The 18,070-nt window shown below is 39.3% G+C and overlaps 1 protein-coding gene across 26 annotated transcripts in view; it reads left to right on the forward strand.

Moving 5' to 3' along the window:
• LOC135320567 (uncharacterized) overlaps positions 1-18,070 on the forward strand; it is a 78,011-nt gene that overhangs the window by 50,878 nt on the left and 9,063 nt on the right. For 12 of the 26 annotated variants that reach the window (XR_010379751.1, XR_010379761.1, XR_010379757.1 and 9 more), the window contains 5 exons: positions 1,145-1,326; positions 1,881-2,020; positions 3,811-4,035; positions 4,652-10,315; positions 10,710-11,351. The gene's annotated coding sequence lies outside the window, so the exon portion shown is untranslated. Of the gene's footprint in view, positions 1-1,144; positions 1,327-1,880; positions 2,021-3,810; positions 4,036-4,651; positions 10,316-10,709; positions 11,352-18,070 lie in introns of those variants that run through there. The other 14 variants (XM_064483691.1, XM_064483692.1, XM_064483683.1 and 11 more) reach the window with 9 other exon arrangements.

The following is an 18,070-nucleotide window of genomic DNA, read 5'->3' on the forward strand; positions in this document are numbered from 1 at the left end:
CCCCAGAGTTGACACAGACGGTAAGCCCTCCAGAATAGGGTCACTGTCTTCCTTGTGTTTCATTTGTTTGGTCACAGTGTCTGGATAGTGCCTTGCTGTCCAGCAGTTTTGTTAGGATACAGTGTTCGTGAATCATTGTAAGGACAGAATTTTGACAACAGACTGTGCTGTTCATTTCACGAGGGAAAAGTTAATATAGAAATACTGCTCAGATCTATTTTAAAATTAAGCTTGGAATTTTGAGAAGAGTTCAAGAAACCATACAAAGATCTTTTTCACTAATTTTAGATCTATCTTAGACACATTATGGTTACATAGCAGAGTACCTTATCAAGTAGATTTGACAAGAGGTGTGTATTATTGATTATTTGTTTTAGTTGAAATATTCTACCTGGGATAAAATATTCAGTGCCCATAAATGAACAAATATGTTTGTATTTCTATGCAACATGGGAGCAGACTTCATATGTTTGTATATAATATATATGACTGTGTGTTTTAATCTGTCTTTCAGTGTTTTTATAGTTTTTCAGCAATGTTGTAACTTTAGAATTCTTCTAAGAAAATCACCCCAGATTCTAGTGCAGTTTGTACTGTGTATCCTGTCTTATGCATGGGATTCCACTGTCCCCACAGGGAGGAATTTCCTCTTATATTGAGTTAGTATCAGAGTTAAAGGAACTGTGATTTCTAGGCCTTTGCTCTCCATGTGTTTGCAGTTGGCTGTCAATCGCGATTTTCCCTTTCTTGAGTTTTCATTGTTCAATTAGAATTTTTGAAAATAACTATTAATATGTTGCATCGATCTCCCTAGAAACTTGATGTGTTTGTGCTTTTCAGTTTTCAATTTATGAAAAATGTAAATACACACTTGTTTTTAAGTAGTCCTTTTTCACTAGATATTTGGTTACCTCTTTATAGTTAAAATATTTTTTTCCCAATGTATGAATCAGTGTGCATGTTTTAAAAGATACCTTACTTTTTATTTTTCTTATTGTAACAGTTATATTCATTGTAGAGAATTTAGAAAATACGGATAAACACATTAATAACTTAAAATGGCCTCTAATCTCACCTAGACATACAGTTGTAAGGTTTGAAATTGAGAATTACAAGTCCTCTCACATTGTTCTTCTTTTTCAAGTACGTTTTGGTTACTGAGACCCTCGAATTCCCATATGAATTGTAGCAGCAGCTAGTCAGTTTCTGCAGAGGAGACCGCAGGGATTGTGATCGAGACCACGTTGAATATACGGATCGTTCTGGGGAGCACTGCCATTCCAAAAGCGCTGTCTTCTGATCCAGCAATGTGCGTGGTTTGTCCAGGTATTTAGGTATTGTTTAATTTTTTTTTTAACAATGCTTTGAGTTTACAGAGTTATTTTACTTTGTTTTTTTTTTGCCTTTATACTGAGGACAATTGTGCCAGGTACCGGGATCAGAAGTGTATTTGAGCCCCGCCACTTGCTGCCACCATGGTCACTGCGCTCTTGCTTCACCCGCTCTACAATCTTGCACAGAATAGGACCTCAGTAACTCTCTCTCTCGAATGATTATATGCTTGTTGGATGATGCTTGAGAGTCCGTGTGATGATTTTTTTTCCCCAGCCTTTCCCCACTTCTTTACTATGCCCTTTCTCTTCCTTTCCTCCAGCCTGGGTTTCAGTTTACCTGTGGCATTGATTTTTCTTGTCTGTAGACACTTCCTTTCACTGGTTCACGATAATTTTACATGTGGGCTGTGGAAACTTGCTAGATGTCAAGAAAGAGCCAATCCATTGCATGCTAGTATTTTTAGAGTGCATTATTGTTTTATCGATTGAAATTAAATCAGGGTGACCCCCTGAGCCCTCCTGTGAGCTGTTTTTGCCATCCTACAGGTGATAATGCTCTGGCTGCTGAATGTGCCCTTTCCCCAGACTTGGTTTTGGAGTTAAGTCACCATCAGTGGAGCCCTCTCTTTAAAAGATGAAGAAAACATTTGCTCCTTCTCCCTGGTTGGGGACTTGGATGAGATGAGGTAACAGATAAAGAATGGAGCCCCACCTCATTCTAACACCCGCTCGTTCCGTTCCTTTCTCCACGGAAAAAGAGTACAATTCAACACTAAAAAGATTGATTGTGAGCAAATGAGATAGACAGGACAACCGATCATTTATTAAATATACTTTCATGCCAGAAACAAATGTATTATTCACACAAAAAGCACACAAAGCACGGTAGTACCGTGATTACCAACGTGGGTCCGAGTTCGAGTCCTGCTCTGGAGTGACCAGTCCTGTGAGATGGAGAACTGGTAGGTCGGCTTAGCCTCTCCCGGGCTTGTTTTCTGTCCTGCAGAGATGGGGCTCGCTAGGCGTCCCTCCCCCATAGAGATGCTGTAGGGTGCAAATGATGCGCATGGGCAGCCCGAGCATAGCTGCTCATTCCTCGTAAGTGAAGGAGAGCATAGCTTTTGTGGTGAAGGCTTTATAACAGCCCCGTGTGGACTTTCAGTGCTCCGAAGGAATGCCTTGTGGTTTGGAGATGGGATTCTCATTTCTGTAAATACCCAAGGATTGTGTAATTGGGCCCTGCTGATTTGAATCTATTCTTTAGAAAGTACATATTGTAGATATATTTTTCAAGCATGCATGCTTTTTTCTTTTATCATTTATTGTTCTACCCTCTCTCTTGGTGGGACTTTTCATGGAATCCAGGAAACAGCCCTAAGCCACCTGCCTCTTCACACGTCTCCGTGGCGGTTTTCTTCCCTGACTAGAAGAGGGTTCTGCATAGGGAATTTTCTTTGTTCCCCTTTTCTTGGAGTCTCTCTGTCTGTCTGCCCACCTCTCACCTGTCGAACTGTCCATTTCTCTACCCACTCATTCTTCTGACTTGTTCCAAATAGCATTTCAGGCAGCTTACAGAAGAACAGATACCAAATAAACAGGTGAGATAATGGGACCAAGTTCAGACAGTGAGGCTAGGAGGCGAGCCTGTGTGAGGGTGGCAGGCATGAGAGACACGCGTCTGCCCTGTGACTTATAAGATCGACAGCAAGAGTGTGCCTGAGGCTCCCAGCAGACACAGGTTAACAGGGTTTGTGGGAGATGCTCACTGGCTGTGAAATAAATAAGTGGCTGAGGAGAAGCCCAGCCTTTCCAGCTACTAAGGCTTAGGAGAATATTTTGAGTGTCTTCAACATCAGAGTATTTCATCTTTTCTTTTGTCAGAGTTCTACATATAGATGGTTACATTCTGTACCTGGAAATTTCTACAAAATTTCTTCCCACTTGAGTCCCATGACTCGGGAATGGGGTGGTTCTGCTCATTGACTGGGGTGGGCCAGAAACCAAAAATGACAGCTTCAAAGGAGCCTGGGATTTGTCAGTTATGTTTTGTCAGTACTGTAGAGTTCAAAAAATGCTTTCACAGTATCTCTCCATCTGAGGCGGCAGCGTGCTCTCTTACCAGCATCAGGAGCTCAGGGCCATGGGATGGTGGGGGCTGACTGCTTTGCCGTCAAGACAGCTGAGCTAGTCACTGCAGGTTTGATTCTTTTACGTAAGGCCTTTCATGTTCTTTACTTGAATGTTTCAACAGGGAGTTAATTAACTGAGTTAATTAACATTTAATAAATATGATTCTTTGTTGAAAAGACAGTTATAGACAGAATACAAGCTCTGAAGCCTTTAAAAACGGTTTCATTACTGAAATTTCAGTAGGGGAGATACACAGTTTATCTTATTTATGCCTGTCTTTTAAAGTAACAAAGAAACAAGACAGAAAAGGCAGAGGATTGTTTCTGTTCTTCCTTTCTGCTTGCAGGTGCCCTCACCTCCCGTAGCATCCATCCAGACACCGGAACTGACACTGGCCGTGCTCCGAACTGCCTCAGCCCTGAAGACACAACTGACAAATAGAAGGGGACCACGCCCTGTTACAGCAGGTGCTCTCACTTTGTGGATCCTTATGTAACTGAGCGGTGTTAATCAGGATTGCCCGTTCTACATTGTGTGGCGCTGCTGCGGTGTCTCCTAGTTACTTGTTTCTGTAAGTATTCATGTATTATTCCCCACTGAGTGGTACTACACGTCTAAAAATGCTTTTTTCAGATGAAAAATAATGTGCATTTAATATAATATGTCTGAAAAAAGGGGCAAAAGATTCTATCCTGGTCCCTCTACTCAGAGATAATAATTAACAATTTAACATTTTTTTTCTGTTCTTTTCGTTAGTGTGTATCATCTCTGTCATAAAAACCAGTGAGCACTCTGTCCCTGTTTACTGTTCGGAGACCTCCATTTTCCATTCGGCTTATTACATGTTTTTCTACAATATTCTATCTCCCCTGGCATGATTTTTAAAGACCAGTGTAGCATTCTGTCTTATGGAGGCATGGTCCATTTTACTTCGGACTTAAATAAACTTTTAAATTCCAAGTGTACTTAACTGAAATACTGAAAAGAGAACTGTGGTGGTACAGGAAGGCCCCTAACTCCCTTCTCATTATTTCCTGAGAGTAAAAGCTGTTGAAAATTTGGTATATATATTTCATGACCTTTATGCCTATGAGATACATATATATACACATATGAGAAATCAATATATAGGTGTGTGTATATATGCTTTATTTAAAAATGAGACCATACTATATGTTTTTCTGCAGCTCGCTTTATTCACTCAGGGGTATATCATGGACGTCCTCCCACTCCAGACTCACCCGGCCCTTTCAGATAGATTGGAGGGGTCTCCTGATGTGCGGGTGTCGTCTCTTGTCCACGGAAACATTTGGTGGGAGACTGCTGTGGACAAGGCCCTGGACCACGGCGAAACGCCGGCTCCCTCAGCGCCCGCAGCTCGCCTTGATTTACCGCATCATTGTCTTGATGGTGGACAGTTAAGTTTTCTCCATTTTCCACTGTCAGAAAGAATGTTTGAGTTGCATCCTTCTTGTACAGAACTTCCTGTGATCTTGTATGTGTATTCCTTTAGTTAAGGCTTCTGGAAATTTAGTCCCTGGATGTGACATTTACATTCATCACAGACTCCTTTCAAGTGACTAGAAATTCCTTCTCCATTGGGGAATGAAAAAATGCACAATTACTTATGTAACCAATTCTCTATCGCTGGATATGATTTCACTTCAGTTTTTCTTCCCACCTTTGTAAACAGTGCTGTGTAAATGCCCTGATGGGTACATCTTTTTGGACTGATTTTTTTTTCCTAAAGGAAACGATTCCTAGAAGTGGAGTTGAGTCAGTGTGTATGTACGTTTTTCAGAGCTTACAAATCCATTGATATGTCATCCTCTGAAAAAGTCGCTCATGATTTGTTCTCCCACAGATGGACACTAGCTAGATTATCTTAAAAATATTTGCCAATATGATAAGCAAAAGTGCTTTTTCATTGTTTTTTTTGCATTTGATGACCAGTGAAGTTTTGAGCATTTTTCACTCATTAGTCATTTGACTTTTTTAAAATGAATGATTCCTTTTGTCCTTTGCCCACATTTAAGTGAGGGAGCTTCTTGTTGCTTTGTGACAGCTTTTTGTATGTTATGAAAATTAACTTCGTGAATTCATCAACATGTATCACAGAGCTTTTTCTTGTCATTTCTTTCCTTTCATTTTGTTCAGGAAGTTTTCTGATTTTTGTTGTGGCTCAAACTATTCTTAGGATAGTAAATGTCTTCCTTATGGGTTTTATCTTTGACATTATTCTTAGAAATACTCTCTTATAATGGAATAAATCTCTTCTGTAGGTTTTTTTTAATCTCTAAGATGGAGATTATAATAGTACATGTTATAGTGAGGAGAAGTTGAGTTAATAAGAGCAAAGAGTTGTATTTGCTGTTACTAGTACTTTTTAATATTTACATCGCTATCTGCAATTTATCTTGTGGTCATTATGACAGGAGTAGAATTTATTCTTTCCAGGTGATTCTCTGTCCCAGGACAATTATCGAATTCATAATTTTCTCTTTGATTTGAAATCCCACCTGTACAAAATACTTACATACACTAGAGTCTTTTTTGAGCTCATGGTTCCCTTCTGTCAATCTCCTTTCCTTACTCCAGCACCATATCTTACATGTTGTAAAAATTTATTTAATAACTGGCAGTCTGATTTTTTTTGATTCTTTTCTTCCATCCCAAATTTTCTTGTCAAGTATTATGACTTTATTATTCCTGAAGAATTCCAAAATATTTTGTTCAAGTTAAAAAAAATCAGATTGGAATTTTCATGGGATTTTTTAGTAAGTTTTGAATTATTCTTAGGAGAACTTACATCTTTACAAAACTGCTTTTCTCCATGCAATATGTTTATGTCTCTACATTCATACCTCTTACTTTAACCCTCAGTACAGTCCTGAAGTTTCTCCATTTAGAATATGGGCATTATTTTTGAATTTATTCCAGATTATTGTTTATGTTTTTGTTAATTTTGTAAGTGAGAATTTTTTGCTATTATATTTTTAAATGTTTAAAACTGACATTTAGAAAGGAAGATTCGGTTTGTCAATACTCACTTTGTAACTTGTCATTTAAAATTGTAAGTATTAAGTACTTGTTCCAGAATCCTTTCTTTTCTGTTTTTTAAAATTTGTTTCCAAGATTCTCAAAATGTTCATAGCTAAGTAGTATAGGTGGGGACACAGATGGAGAGAGGAAGTGTGGCTCACGAACAAACTGTGAGCAATTTCATGGCTGCCTTTAGGCTGGAGAAGCCACAGAAGAGCCCAGGTTAGACCAAGGGTGGCTTTGTATGCACTTGAAAGCCAGCTTTCCTGCCTGTATGGTGAAGCCTGGTGGGCGTGGCAGGTAGATGATCAAGGTCTGATCAAGGTCATTGGCTGCACAGAGCACTGTGTCTGTGAGAACTGGAGACCATTACCATGGGAAATGCTTGGCGCCAGGAACACTGCAGGGGAGCTGGGGAGCCTGTGTGTTAAGGATTTTCCAGCCCTGGGAGTGGGAAGATGAGACTCTGCATTCAGATCTGAGTTTGAATTCATCCTCTCTTGTTTACTGGTCCTCTGACTTTTGTCAAGTTATCTACCCGCTTTGAACTCCTGTTTTCTTGTCTCTCAAAACAGGAGAATTACAGCCTGCTGCTAGAGTGTTTGATCAGGGTAAATGATTTGTGTCTATAAGATGCCACGTACAGTCACAATCTCAGTGAGAAATGGGCTGTCGCCTCTTCTTCTGCAACTCAGTGCTCGATAAGACATCGGGGGAAAGCCAGTCCCTAATTTGTATGTGATGCAATGAGGAACAAAATTAACGTCTTGCCTTTCCCTAGCAGGATTCTTATTTCTTTGCTTCATTTACCTCTTTCCTCCTTTACTCTCCCCTTTCACCTCCTCCACCAAAAGAGACTGAGTCTGTCTCAGAACACTACATTCAAATTACTTTAAATGTTGGCTCATCCCCATGAAATTACAGTGAAATTAAAAATAATCTGTACACGTCCCAGACATGATTATATTTGATTTACACACACACACACACACACACACACACACACACACACACACACACACAATCAGGCTACCTCCCATTTGCTGAGGGAGAAGGACCACTTTTTCTGAGTTTTCATTCACTGAGCGTGAGAGCAAAGTCTCTTAAGCAGAAATTCGCCTGGCTTCTTGCATGGTTTTTTAAATTGGATTTCTGCTTTGTGTCCACAGAAATAGACTCCTATTAGAAGAGGGGAAGTGGAGACATAGATATTCTGCTGAGATATTGGTGTCATCATATTTGAGTTGGAAAGGACTTACGACAGCATAGAGTCGTACCTTTTTATGGGTGAGAATCCATGATAGTGTAACTTGGACAAGAACCCGGGTCTTCTGTCTTCATGTCCACGCGGATGAAGAGGCAACTGGGTGGGGGATGGCAGGGATCCTTACTTGAGTTCCGGGGTCTTGCTAGTTTCCATTGTTCAGCTGCCTTTAGTTTATGTCCATGTGGCCTCTCATGGGAAGGTCACTCTATCCTGATAGATTGAGTTTCTAATCAGCAAAAAGGTCTGGACCCACTCATGTTTCCCAGAGATTTTCTGCTGACCTGCTGACAGTTTATATACATGAGATCTTAGAAACTGCTGGATATAAAATCCTTATTGTTATCATTTGCCCTCGAGTTCCACAGGAATGGGGTGCTGTCTCAGGCTGTCTAAGGCCAGCTCTGAACAAAGATAGGGTGATAGGCTGTGCAGCTGGACACTCCCCAGTCGAATGGGATTTCCACCTTAGTTTTTAGAATCAGGCAGATGAGTTCAAATCTTACCTTTACCAGTTATTAGCTTTGTGACCTTGAGGAAGAAACTTTACTTTTTTGGGGACAAATTTTCTTTATCCGTAAATAAGTTCAGTATTTATTTTAGGGTTTTTGTTTTAGAATTGAATGAGCTAATTCCCTCATTTATTCCTAAAATACTGATCACATGGTTCTATGCTGGTGACCTAGTGGTTGATTACTAAGGGACTCAGTAGTGAGAATGTGGGTGAGGCTCCCTGGATAATAGAGCTTATATTCCATGATATGCTTGTAAAAGACTGGATTGCAGTGGATTTTTAGTAAATGTCCATTCTTTTCCTAATCCCCATTGATTGTGTATATATCTTTATACTAATATATGAACAATTTTTTATTGCAATATAAGTCTTTTTGTAGTATTTAAAGTATGTAGCTATAACAAAAATACGTGAAATAAAATGATTTGACTTTTATTTTCTTTTCAATAAACAAAACAAAATAAAATAGAAAAGAAAAGAAAAAGTTTTGAAGGAGTAGAAATAATTTTATTTCCGTGTAATCGACTCCCTATGTTAGGTTTTTCGGTTGTGTTCTTAAACAGCATATAAAATTGACAGGTTTTGACTTCAGTGTTGATAGCTGGGTGAGTATAGTTTCTTTTTGTGGTTGTCTTTGATGAATTATTTGCACTAGATCATAAATAATGTGCATGTTACATATTGGAAACGAGGAAAGAGTGGAGACATACTACCTCCAATGCAGTCATTTTGTTACCGAGTCCAAACTCATTCTGCTCACCAAATGACAGGCCAATAAACTGGGAGATGAGGTGTTGGAGCAAGGAATAGTGACTTTATTTGCAAAGCTGGCAGACCCAGAAGATGGCAGACTGATGTCCTGAAGAACCATCTTCCCCAAGTCAGAATTGAGTCTCCTTTTATACTAAAAAGGGGTGGGGCTGCAGTTGGTTGTTGGAAACTTCTTGTTGTATGAATTGCTTGTCCTTTGAATCCGCTGTTCTTGCAGCTGTCCATGTGGTCAAATCATGTTGCCATTGTAATACCTCCAAAAGTAAAACAAAGTTATTCTCTATTTTGCAACTTGCCATCTCTACATAAGTGCAGATTAGTTAGCATCCTTCAAGATCACGGCCAGGAGAAGAGGCTGTCCTGGATATTTCAGTCTAAAGGCAACTTTCTTTTACAAATGGTGCAGAGATAGCAAGTCTGAGCCTAGAAAACAGGGCACAGGTTTAAAGCCAAAGGAACAGACCTAACATGGGGTCAAAATTGTTCTTTTCTATTACAATTCCCTTTTCCGCTTCATAGATAATTTTAGTAAGAAACATGAGCAATTTTGTATTTTTGCTTCTTAATAACCGATAAGTGGGCCAACTATATTTTTGTGAGCAGGGATGCTGTGCGGGCATAGGGGTCACAGCAAACTCTTGTTGGGGGTGGCCGACCCTGGAACATGTCTGATGCCCCGTGAGTGTTGGTGAGGGTCCCCTAGCCAGCGGCTCTCTTCAGGAGGCAGCATATGGGCATTGATATCTGGAGACCTCATTTTCGGCTGCAGGAAATTTTTTAGATACTGCGATTGAAAAATCACTCCAGCTGGGGATAATTAGGGAAAAAAGGAAAAGTAAAAGGGTTTGGAGTAGAGTAGAAGAGAAGGACATCAGATCACGGAGCCTGAGTGCTTGGCAGCGGGGCTTCGGGGGAGAGGGGAGCAGACGTGGGGAGGGGCCTGGCACCGGAACCAGCTCCTGCACCTGTCAACATGCCCAAGCCACATAGCTTTTAATTGGGCCACCTCTCTGGGCTGGATGTCACCCTGTGCAGAACCTTGAGAATCGAAGGTAAGGGGTGGGCAGCACTCACCTAGGGGTCACTGTAGATTTCGGTCAAGTCCACAGTGCCTTTTCTGTTCATGTGTCTTCACTTGTCCTTTATCTCAGGATCTGAGGAGGAGGAGAAAGGAACTCAGATAGAAATCCAGGAAGATATCCGACTGTGTTAAGAGAGGACAGACACAGTGACACGGGGAGCGAGGACACTTGCAGCAAAGTAAAATGACTTCACAACTATTGCTTCAGAGTTGCAGGTGTGAGAGAGCCTAAGCCTGTTTCAGAGTGCAGGGGACAAGCGGAAAGGAATGGCAAAATTTCCACTGAAAATTGAAATTTTGTTAAATAGCCTGCTACTGTTGCTTGTATCACTTGAATGAATGCAGGCATATTTCTGTGGGCATTTATAGGTTCACACAACCCCACCAGCCCCTCTTGCCCCCATCGGGGATGGGATTTCTCAAGCACAGTGCCCCTCCTGCTTGGGTGGGCCACGCTGCGTGTCCTCGCCTGGGGCCAGGCTGCTGCAGGGCACTGAGTCCCCGAGGCGCGGCCTGGGAGACACGACAGGAATATCTCTGCTCTCGACTGAGGGCCTCCTTTTCCCCCTGCAGTGTAAGAATGCCGGTGACTGAGTTAGAAGCATGCTCCCAAGCTGTCCGTGTCCTTGCCATTCAGAAGCGGACCCTGGAAGCTTCCAAATTTCTCCAGAATGCGTTCTACATTCACCTTCGGCAGGTGAGTGTATGTCTTTACACAAGTGGAGGAATTACTGCCGTTTTCCTGGACCTTACTCACCACTAGTCCATCTGATTTTTCTGTGCTAGGATTCAGTATGGCCTGCTAAAATATCTGGAGTCAGATCTTGAAACACTGATGAAGAGGATCATTTATTTTATTTCTATATATGATAGCCTTTTACTTTCAAAATTCAGAATTTTTGGTTCTTTCAGGAATTTTTGGGGGGTTGGCGAAACAACTTTGCTCTTACAATCTTTGAGACCTGTTGCTTTGTGCCTCTCACCTGTCTTCTGTCACTTGTGAGAGGCGATTCCATTTGTGACCCTGTCCGGGTTGTTCATGTTATAAAACATATAGTCTGTTAAAGTACAGTCCCTTTTACTCTAAAGACATTCCACAAATACTACTAAAACCTGGGTGTGGTTTTAAGAAGACAGAATCATTAGAAAATGTACTTGCAGGTTGCTAGTGCAAAATCCCCAAATCAATAGTCCAGCTCAACATCTAAAATCTATCTAATCTACCTTGGATTTGTATGGATAAGTGAAGCAGTTTGCTAAGAACTCAAGACCAGGGTTAGAATACAGGCTGGTGTAGCTCAGCAGGTCCTCCTGAGCCAGCCCTGTGCCAGAGGGCGGGGCTGAGGGGGAGAGGGCTGGGCCTTGGGGAAAGGGGAGGGCCAAGAAGGAGGGGGGTCCTGCCGTTCCTGAGCTCAAAGTTTCATGGCAAACACCTTCACCAGGTGAAAAACTTGGAGTTTCTTCTAAGAACAGTAGGTTTGGAAAGAGTCATAAAAGCACGGGAGTGACAATATCCCTTTTGTGTCTAGTATTGGAGAGCGGCTGTGGGGCCACATGTGAGCCTCGTGAGTCCAGGAGTGCAGTGTTGGTGGCTTCCACCTGAGCGGTGGGACAGTCAGTGGGACAGTCACTGGGAAAAAACGAACAGACTTTAGGCATGTTTAGATGGTAAAAAGGAAAGGATGAATGATGTCTGTGAAGGTAGGTTGGAGTTAGGCCCAGGTTTCTGGGTGGATTAATGAGGTAAGTGATGGTCCTGCTGTGCTCTGAGGAGGGAAAGCTGCAGAGGGAGCTCTGGGGGAAAACTGATGAGTTCAGCTGTGGGTAAAGTGAAAGGCTGTTCGATGTGTGGTCTGGGAGCTCAGGTGAGAGCCAGTAACGAGTAGCGGGAGGGGAGAGAGACTGTCAAATCATTTTGTGAGCATACAAATAATTATGATTAATGATACACTTACGTCTCTACATTCTGGATTTAAAACCCATTAACATTTTGCTATATTGACTGCAGAGTTTCCTAATTTTTTTTAACAGAAATAAAAAAAATAGAAACAAAACAGTAGAGTTAATGAACATCATAGAGTTGATGTGTGTCCTTGTATGTATTTTGATACCTCATCTGTTTATAACCATAATCTATAAAAAGTTAACTAGTTTAGCATAAGAGTTAAACAGAGGGACGTGACACACAGTGCTGGGGCTTGAAGCTGATCTTCTCAGGCAAATTATGTCGCCAGTCTGTGCCTTAGTTCCATCTTCTGTGACTGCCCCCGGACCCCTCATCACAGCTGATTTCCTAGACTAGATGTTGGGAGGGAGGCTGCTGAAGGGAGTAAAAAGTGGCAACTGCTAGGGACACTGAAGAGAGACACAAAAAGTGATTAAAGCCGATAAACTCAGTACAAACTAATACTCTCAAAAGGGAAAGAATCCCGCAGTGTTTTGAGCCACTTAGCGTATGGGAAACAAAACCACGTGGACCCAAATCTCTTGAGCATGTGAATATTGTGGGTGGGAGGGTGTCATCAGAAAAGGGTTGAGAAAAGGCCTTTTGGTTTCCCTTGACGTGTCCAGTAAGGATGGGGAGCAGAAGAGAAAACCCCCTGCTTCACAGTGGAAGCTGCTGTTTTGTGCAAAACTGACCAAAGTTTGGAGACCAGTCATCAGCGGTGCTGGCAAATGAAGAGACTTCGGGATTGGGTGGGGCACTTGCTGCGACTTCCAGGTGACCTGCTGGCTGGGGGCTGTATGGTGGGCAGTAGGTTTGCAGGGTGACCCGGGCATAAACCCTGGCTCTGAGGCTGCTGGTCTGACTAGCAAACCTGGGCACCCGCAGTCCTAATGGGGCAGCTCGGGTTGTGGCCTGGGACACTTGCTGTGCTGAGGGCGAAAAGAGGGCTTCCCTGTGGGGGTGTCCCTGCGGAGAGTGGGAACGTGTTCCTGCAGGGGAGGAAGAGCCTCTGAGCAGGGTGCTGGATGCACAGGCCTGTACTCCCTGGGAGATGGTGGCAGCTGCTGATGATTTGGTTTCAGCATTCTTTGTTTACTGACATGGTTGTCGTATTTTCATTCACATTGTAGTATTTTCATTCACAGTGCTCCCCCTTGGTCCTAAATTCGACCAATATTTTGAGAGACATTTCATGACCAATTTTGTCCCAGGGTGCTATGAAGGCTCATTCCTAGTTCAGGTTGAAGAAACTTCTGACCTGCCATTCAAGGTGTTAGGTGTTTTTATCAGGCCCTGTTGATACTAAAAGTTCTCTGGATGGCCTGTCTTACTAGTCTGTTATGATCCAGGAAATGTTTACCCTTCATTGCTCATTCCCATACCTAGAATCACACTGTTATAATTATTTTATGCAGGGTTATAAATTTTATGTATTTCTTCAATATGATTTGCCATCATCAATCTTGTTGTAGGCCTAGCTACACTTTGGGAAATGTAAGAGAAAACAATCTTATAAAATAGACAGGATATAAGTAATAGAGCTAGTAACGTTAATAAAGTCACGATTAAGAATTTAATAGTCAAGGAGTTATATTTTTGGGTTAAAATTTTTCTTGTGTTTCTGACTGAGTTTGAGTGATCTTACAAGAAAGTTCGTATTTATGGTCAGGCTTCGAGCAGGTATTAATTGGCCAGGTGAGGTCTCCCACCTTGTAAGATCAACAGTGGCCTAAACAGAACTATAATTTCCTTTTTAGAATAACGTTTCTGAGGGCTATCTAGTTAGAGCCTTGGAGTAGGGAAACCCACCAAGGTAACACAGAAGTACTAGACAAAGGTAATTTACCATAAACTTAACAATTGGAGTAGTTCATAATCAAAGGTAGGAGAAATTATCAAAGTAATTGGTATACAGGCCTGATTTGGTGTCTTGGGTCAGCTGTCTACCTGATATGTCGTCGTCTTCTCATCCTGGCCTGGTAGCTTCTTCTCCATTTGGGCCTTGTTTTAAGGTGAGCAGTGCTCTATAGGCCAGTGCACTGCAGGGGCTCTTTCTGATTGGAAATGAATCTGAAAGTCAGTTTCCTTCAGCTTTGCTGTGTATGGTCTAGTTAAGAGTACCTGATAGAGTCCTTCCATTCATGTTGGAGACAGTTTTTAAAGTCATGCCTGTTCCAGTATGTATAATCCCCTGGCCGCATGTCATGGGGCATTGGATCTTTACCCAAGGATATATTACTAAGCTTCAGAAAGAAACATACAGTGTCCTTTTAATAATTCAATTAAACTTTGCAGCAATGTAACATGACAGCAAGGAATGATCTGGGAAGTGTCTTACTAAATATAGACCTCAATTAACAAAACGAGAATTTAATATCCACTAAAATATAATCTTTTTCTCTCTAAAGTTCCCTCATTTTTATCAAATATAGTCAAATCAAGGTGAATTTGTTTACAAGTTAAGTCTGATTATTTGATCATATAGGCTCTTTTAAATTGGCTGTGTTGGAAATTTTAATAAGGACTTTTAAGCTAGAATGTTAATAAGGTTTGCTAAGGCCAGGAAAGCCCCGTCAAGGGCTTGTCATAGATTTCTTCCTAACAGATTTAGGTAAATTCTTTTCTTTTTGAAGTCCTTAAAATACTTTGAGGTTCCTATACCTGTTAGGAGACGATCTTCCTAATTTATCTCATAGAGCCACTGGGGAACTTAAAGATTTTAGTCTCTTGAGGGATCAGATAGAGAGAAAAGATAACTGTTCTAAGTCTGCTTACATAGGTATAATTTATCAAATTGACGTGAATCATAACTAGTTTAAGGAGAAGAGTTTCTTTATGTCTGGTAAACAGGTTAAAAGCCATTAGTATTTCAGACAAAATCAAAAATTGTAACCATATTCATCAGTTTATTTGGTCCCACGTAACTAATTCTTTTAATCAGAGTTTTCATTAGACCTTTAAAATTTCTTACCCAGTTTATTTCAGTGCTATAGTTTGAAATTTATTAGAAATCAGTAAATCTCCTTGAAGAGAGAGTATCTTGCAAAATCATCAGAAGAAAACAATTACCTGCCTATAAATGACAACAGAATTAACAGCATGGTTAAACAACATTACACTGTAATCTATAAAGAAACCTGGTCACAATAACCAGAATTATGACTGGTAACATTTCAGATATACCAGAATGTTAGGGAGTCCATATAATTTCTAGAATATCTATATTAATAATATTTTCTCATACAATACAACCTAGGAAGATTTATTATTCATTTGACAATACTTCCCATGTTAGTTAACATGCCAAATGAAACTTACTACTTTAAAATCTCTCTTTGAGATGTTTCAGGGACCCTTTGTAGCATCCCATAGTTAACTGGAGACTAAAAGAATTTTAATGAGAAATTGATATTTGGGGAGCTTGTTAAAAGTTTTCAAAACACTTGATCAGATAAACGTATAGATCACTGTAAAGTAGTACTTACTCATTAACAAGAAAATATTTCAAAGGTAAAGACACAACAGATCACTTAATTCGCATAAGAAGATTTACAATTTGTTACTGAAGGTGGATTAATATTTTAAGAAAAATTTGTCCCCTTAACAGAGAGAAAACCAAATGTAGTCTTGTACCAGCTTACTTCTAAGATTCATTTACTTTGCACAAATTGATTCTAAACTTAGCCAATTCTGACCACGTACAAAACTCTTTCCTCAGGGTTCCTCTTCCACAAGCCTTCCCCAGCTTTCTATACTCGTATTAGTGTGTCCCTTATTTTTTCTTCCATTCAGAAGTAACCAGATTCAGGACAAAGTCACTATTTTTCATTAACAAAATATAATTCCATTCCTTATATCTTCCTTTACACATTTATCTTACCTTCCTAGGTTACTGAGATCTTTCCCTTAATAATAGAGACTATTTCAGAGTGGCACCAAGCATTTATTAATATTTCTAAACACCTTTAGTTTCTCTGTAAGAGGAAGTCATATGTTAAGTAATTCATATTTCAATCTTATTTTATCTGAAAATGGTATAGCTATTAAATAAAATCCTATCATTTAACTTAATTTAGCACAACTCTAGAATTTAGATACCAAACATTTAGAGATTATCTTAAGCATACATTTTAAATATATATTTTAAAAAATTTACCCAAAACTCTCATCTGATTTGCATTTAATTTACTTCAATTTTTATCACACCACATTACTATTATTTTTTTTTGACAAATCTGTAACATATATAACAGGATCTTATTTGACTTTCATTAAACCTAGGTACAGTAAAATTATTATACTTAATATTGATGACTTTAAAGATGTCTATATTAATTAGAACATACTTAAACTAAACAATACCAAGTGTTATCTTAATATTGAATATTTTCCAGTTCACGTGAACCTGAAGGTCAACTTAGTCAGTTTTTATTTTAAAAATACTTAATTTGTAAGCTATTACTTTTTACGTCAATTAAGCAGAGCTCTTTGACTTTTTTTTTTTTTTTTAGCTGTAGAAATATCTCACATCTATAATGTGTACTCAGGCTTATAAACAGACCAAAGTTAGAGATCTCATATCTTCACTTTAAAACTTACTTATAAGATAGGTATAATAATAGTTGGAGTAAGCTTAATTTGCTTGCTCAAATCACTAAGGCTTACTATTTATGAAAAAGACATTTAAGATTTCTTGACAAAGTCTGACGGACCCATCAGAGTTCTGAGCTCTAAAATGCCAAAAATTTCTTTGGCCTTAAGTTTTCTCTCATTGAGCTAATTAGGCTCAGTCGTAGGTCACTGTTTGCTGTATATACATTTCTGATCTGCAAGAAAATGACAGACACTTCCAGTTCCCCAGAGAACTGCTCTGTCAAGCAGGCCCAATTGTATCTCCTTATTTGGCTTTTTTGTATCAGTGAGAAGAGCTGTAAACCAAGAATTCCATGTTTTAAAACTTTAAGGTTCAATTTATCTTGTCTTCCAAAGCTTGCATAAGGCATTTAGTAAGGTCTCTTTTCCTTGAGTTATAAGTTAAACCCAGGGTAAACCTCTTATTATATTTTTCTATTAGCCACTGAATATTAGTTTTTAGTTTTACATTATATTGGACGGCTCATGTAACTCTATTGGTTTCCTTTATTTTGTTCAATTAATATTTTCTGAGGGACAGAAATGTGCCCAGCCTTGTAATACCAAGAAGAGGAAGCGTTTTTCCATTGAAACATATCTATCCCACAACATAATTAAGCAAAAAGTTTATATAAAGCCCATTTAAACATACCAAATTTACAAAGTTTTATCTCAATTTTATTAACTCTTATACCTTTAATTTTAATATTTATTAGGTTTAATCAATAATTTTTATTTCTAGAAGGAATGCCAGAAGCCTTTTTCTTCTTTTCTTTTCTTTCTTTTTTTTTTTTTTCACTGTATCTAATTTTATAGAAAAGTCTCTGGGATCCCCAAGTTTGAGCCTAAGAACTTAGGCCCTTCTCAACTTTTAATTTGATTAATTGGTCTGTTGCCCCAGTCATTGATCAAATATCACAGTCTAAATATATTATATGTATCTATCCCTATAAATACATACATTTTAAACTGGGGTAAATAAAACGGACTTGTTTGAACTTTAATTTTGGGGGGCAGTAGGTGATCTCTTTGGCCACTTTTTTTTTTTAACTTTACGTAGTGTAGTATTAAAACCTTGTCTCTAAATCCAAAAATGTCCATTTTATTTATCTCATTCAAAATAACCATCAAAAAAATTTACCCATTTTGGATAAGCCCCTTATCTTTCTTTTTTTTCCGTTAAGAAAAAAGTCTTTCGACATTTTTACATTCTTTTTTCCAGTTACTCAACCTAATTAACATTAATTATTCTTAGATTTTATTAACATCTCTAAAACCATTAATGGGAAAGGAAAAACATAAATGTAGCTTTTTAAACCAGTTTTTGTAAAATAAGTTCTTAGATTAACCATTA

The sequence above is a fragment of the Camelus dromedarius genome, unplaced genomic scaffold (genome assembly GCF_036321535.1).
Source record: "Camelus dromedarius isolate mCamDro1 unplaced genomic scaffold, mCamDro1.pat HAP1_SCAFFOLD_197, whole genome shotgun sequence".
Lineage (NCBI taxonomy): Eukaryota > Metazoa > Chordata > Mammalia > Artiodactyla > Camelidae > Camelus > Camelus dromedarius.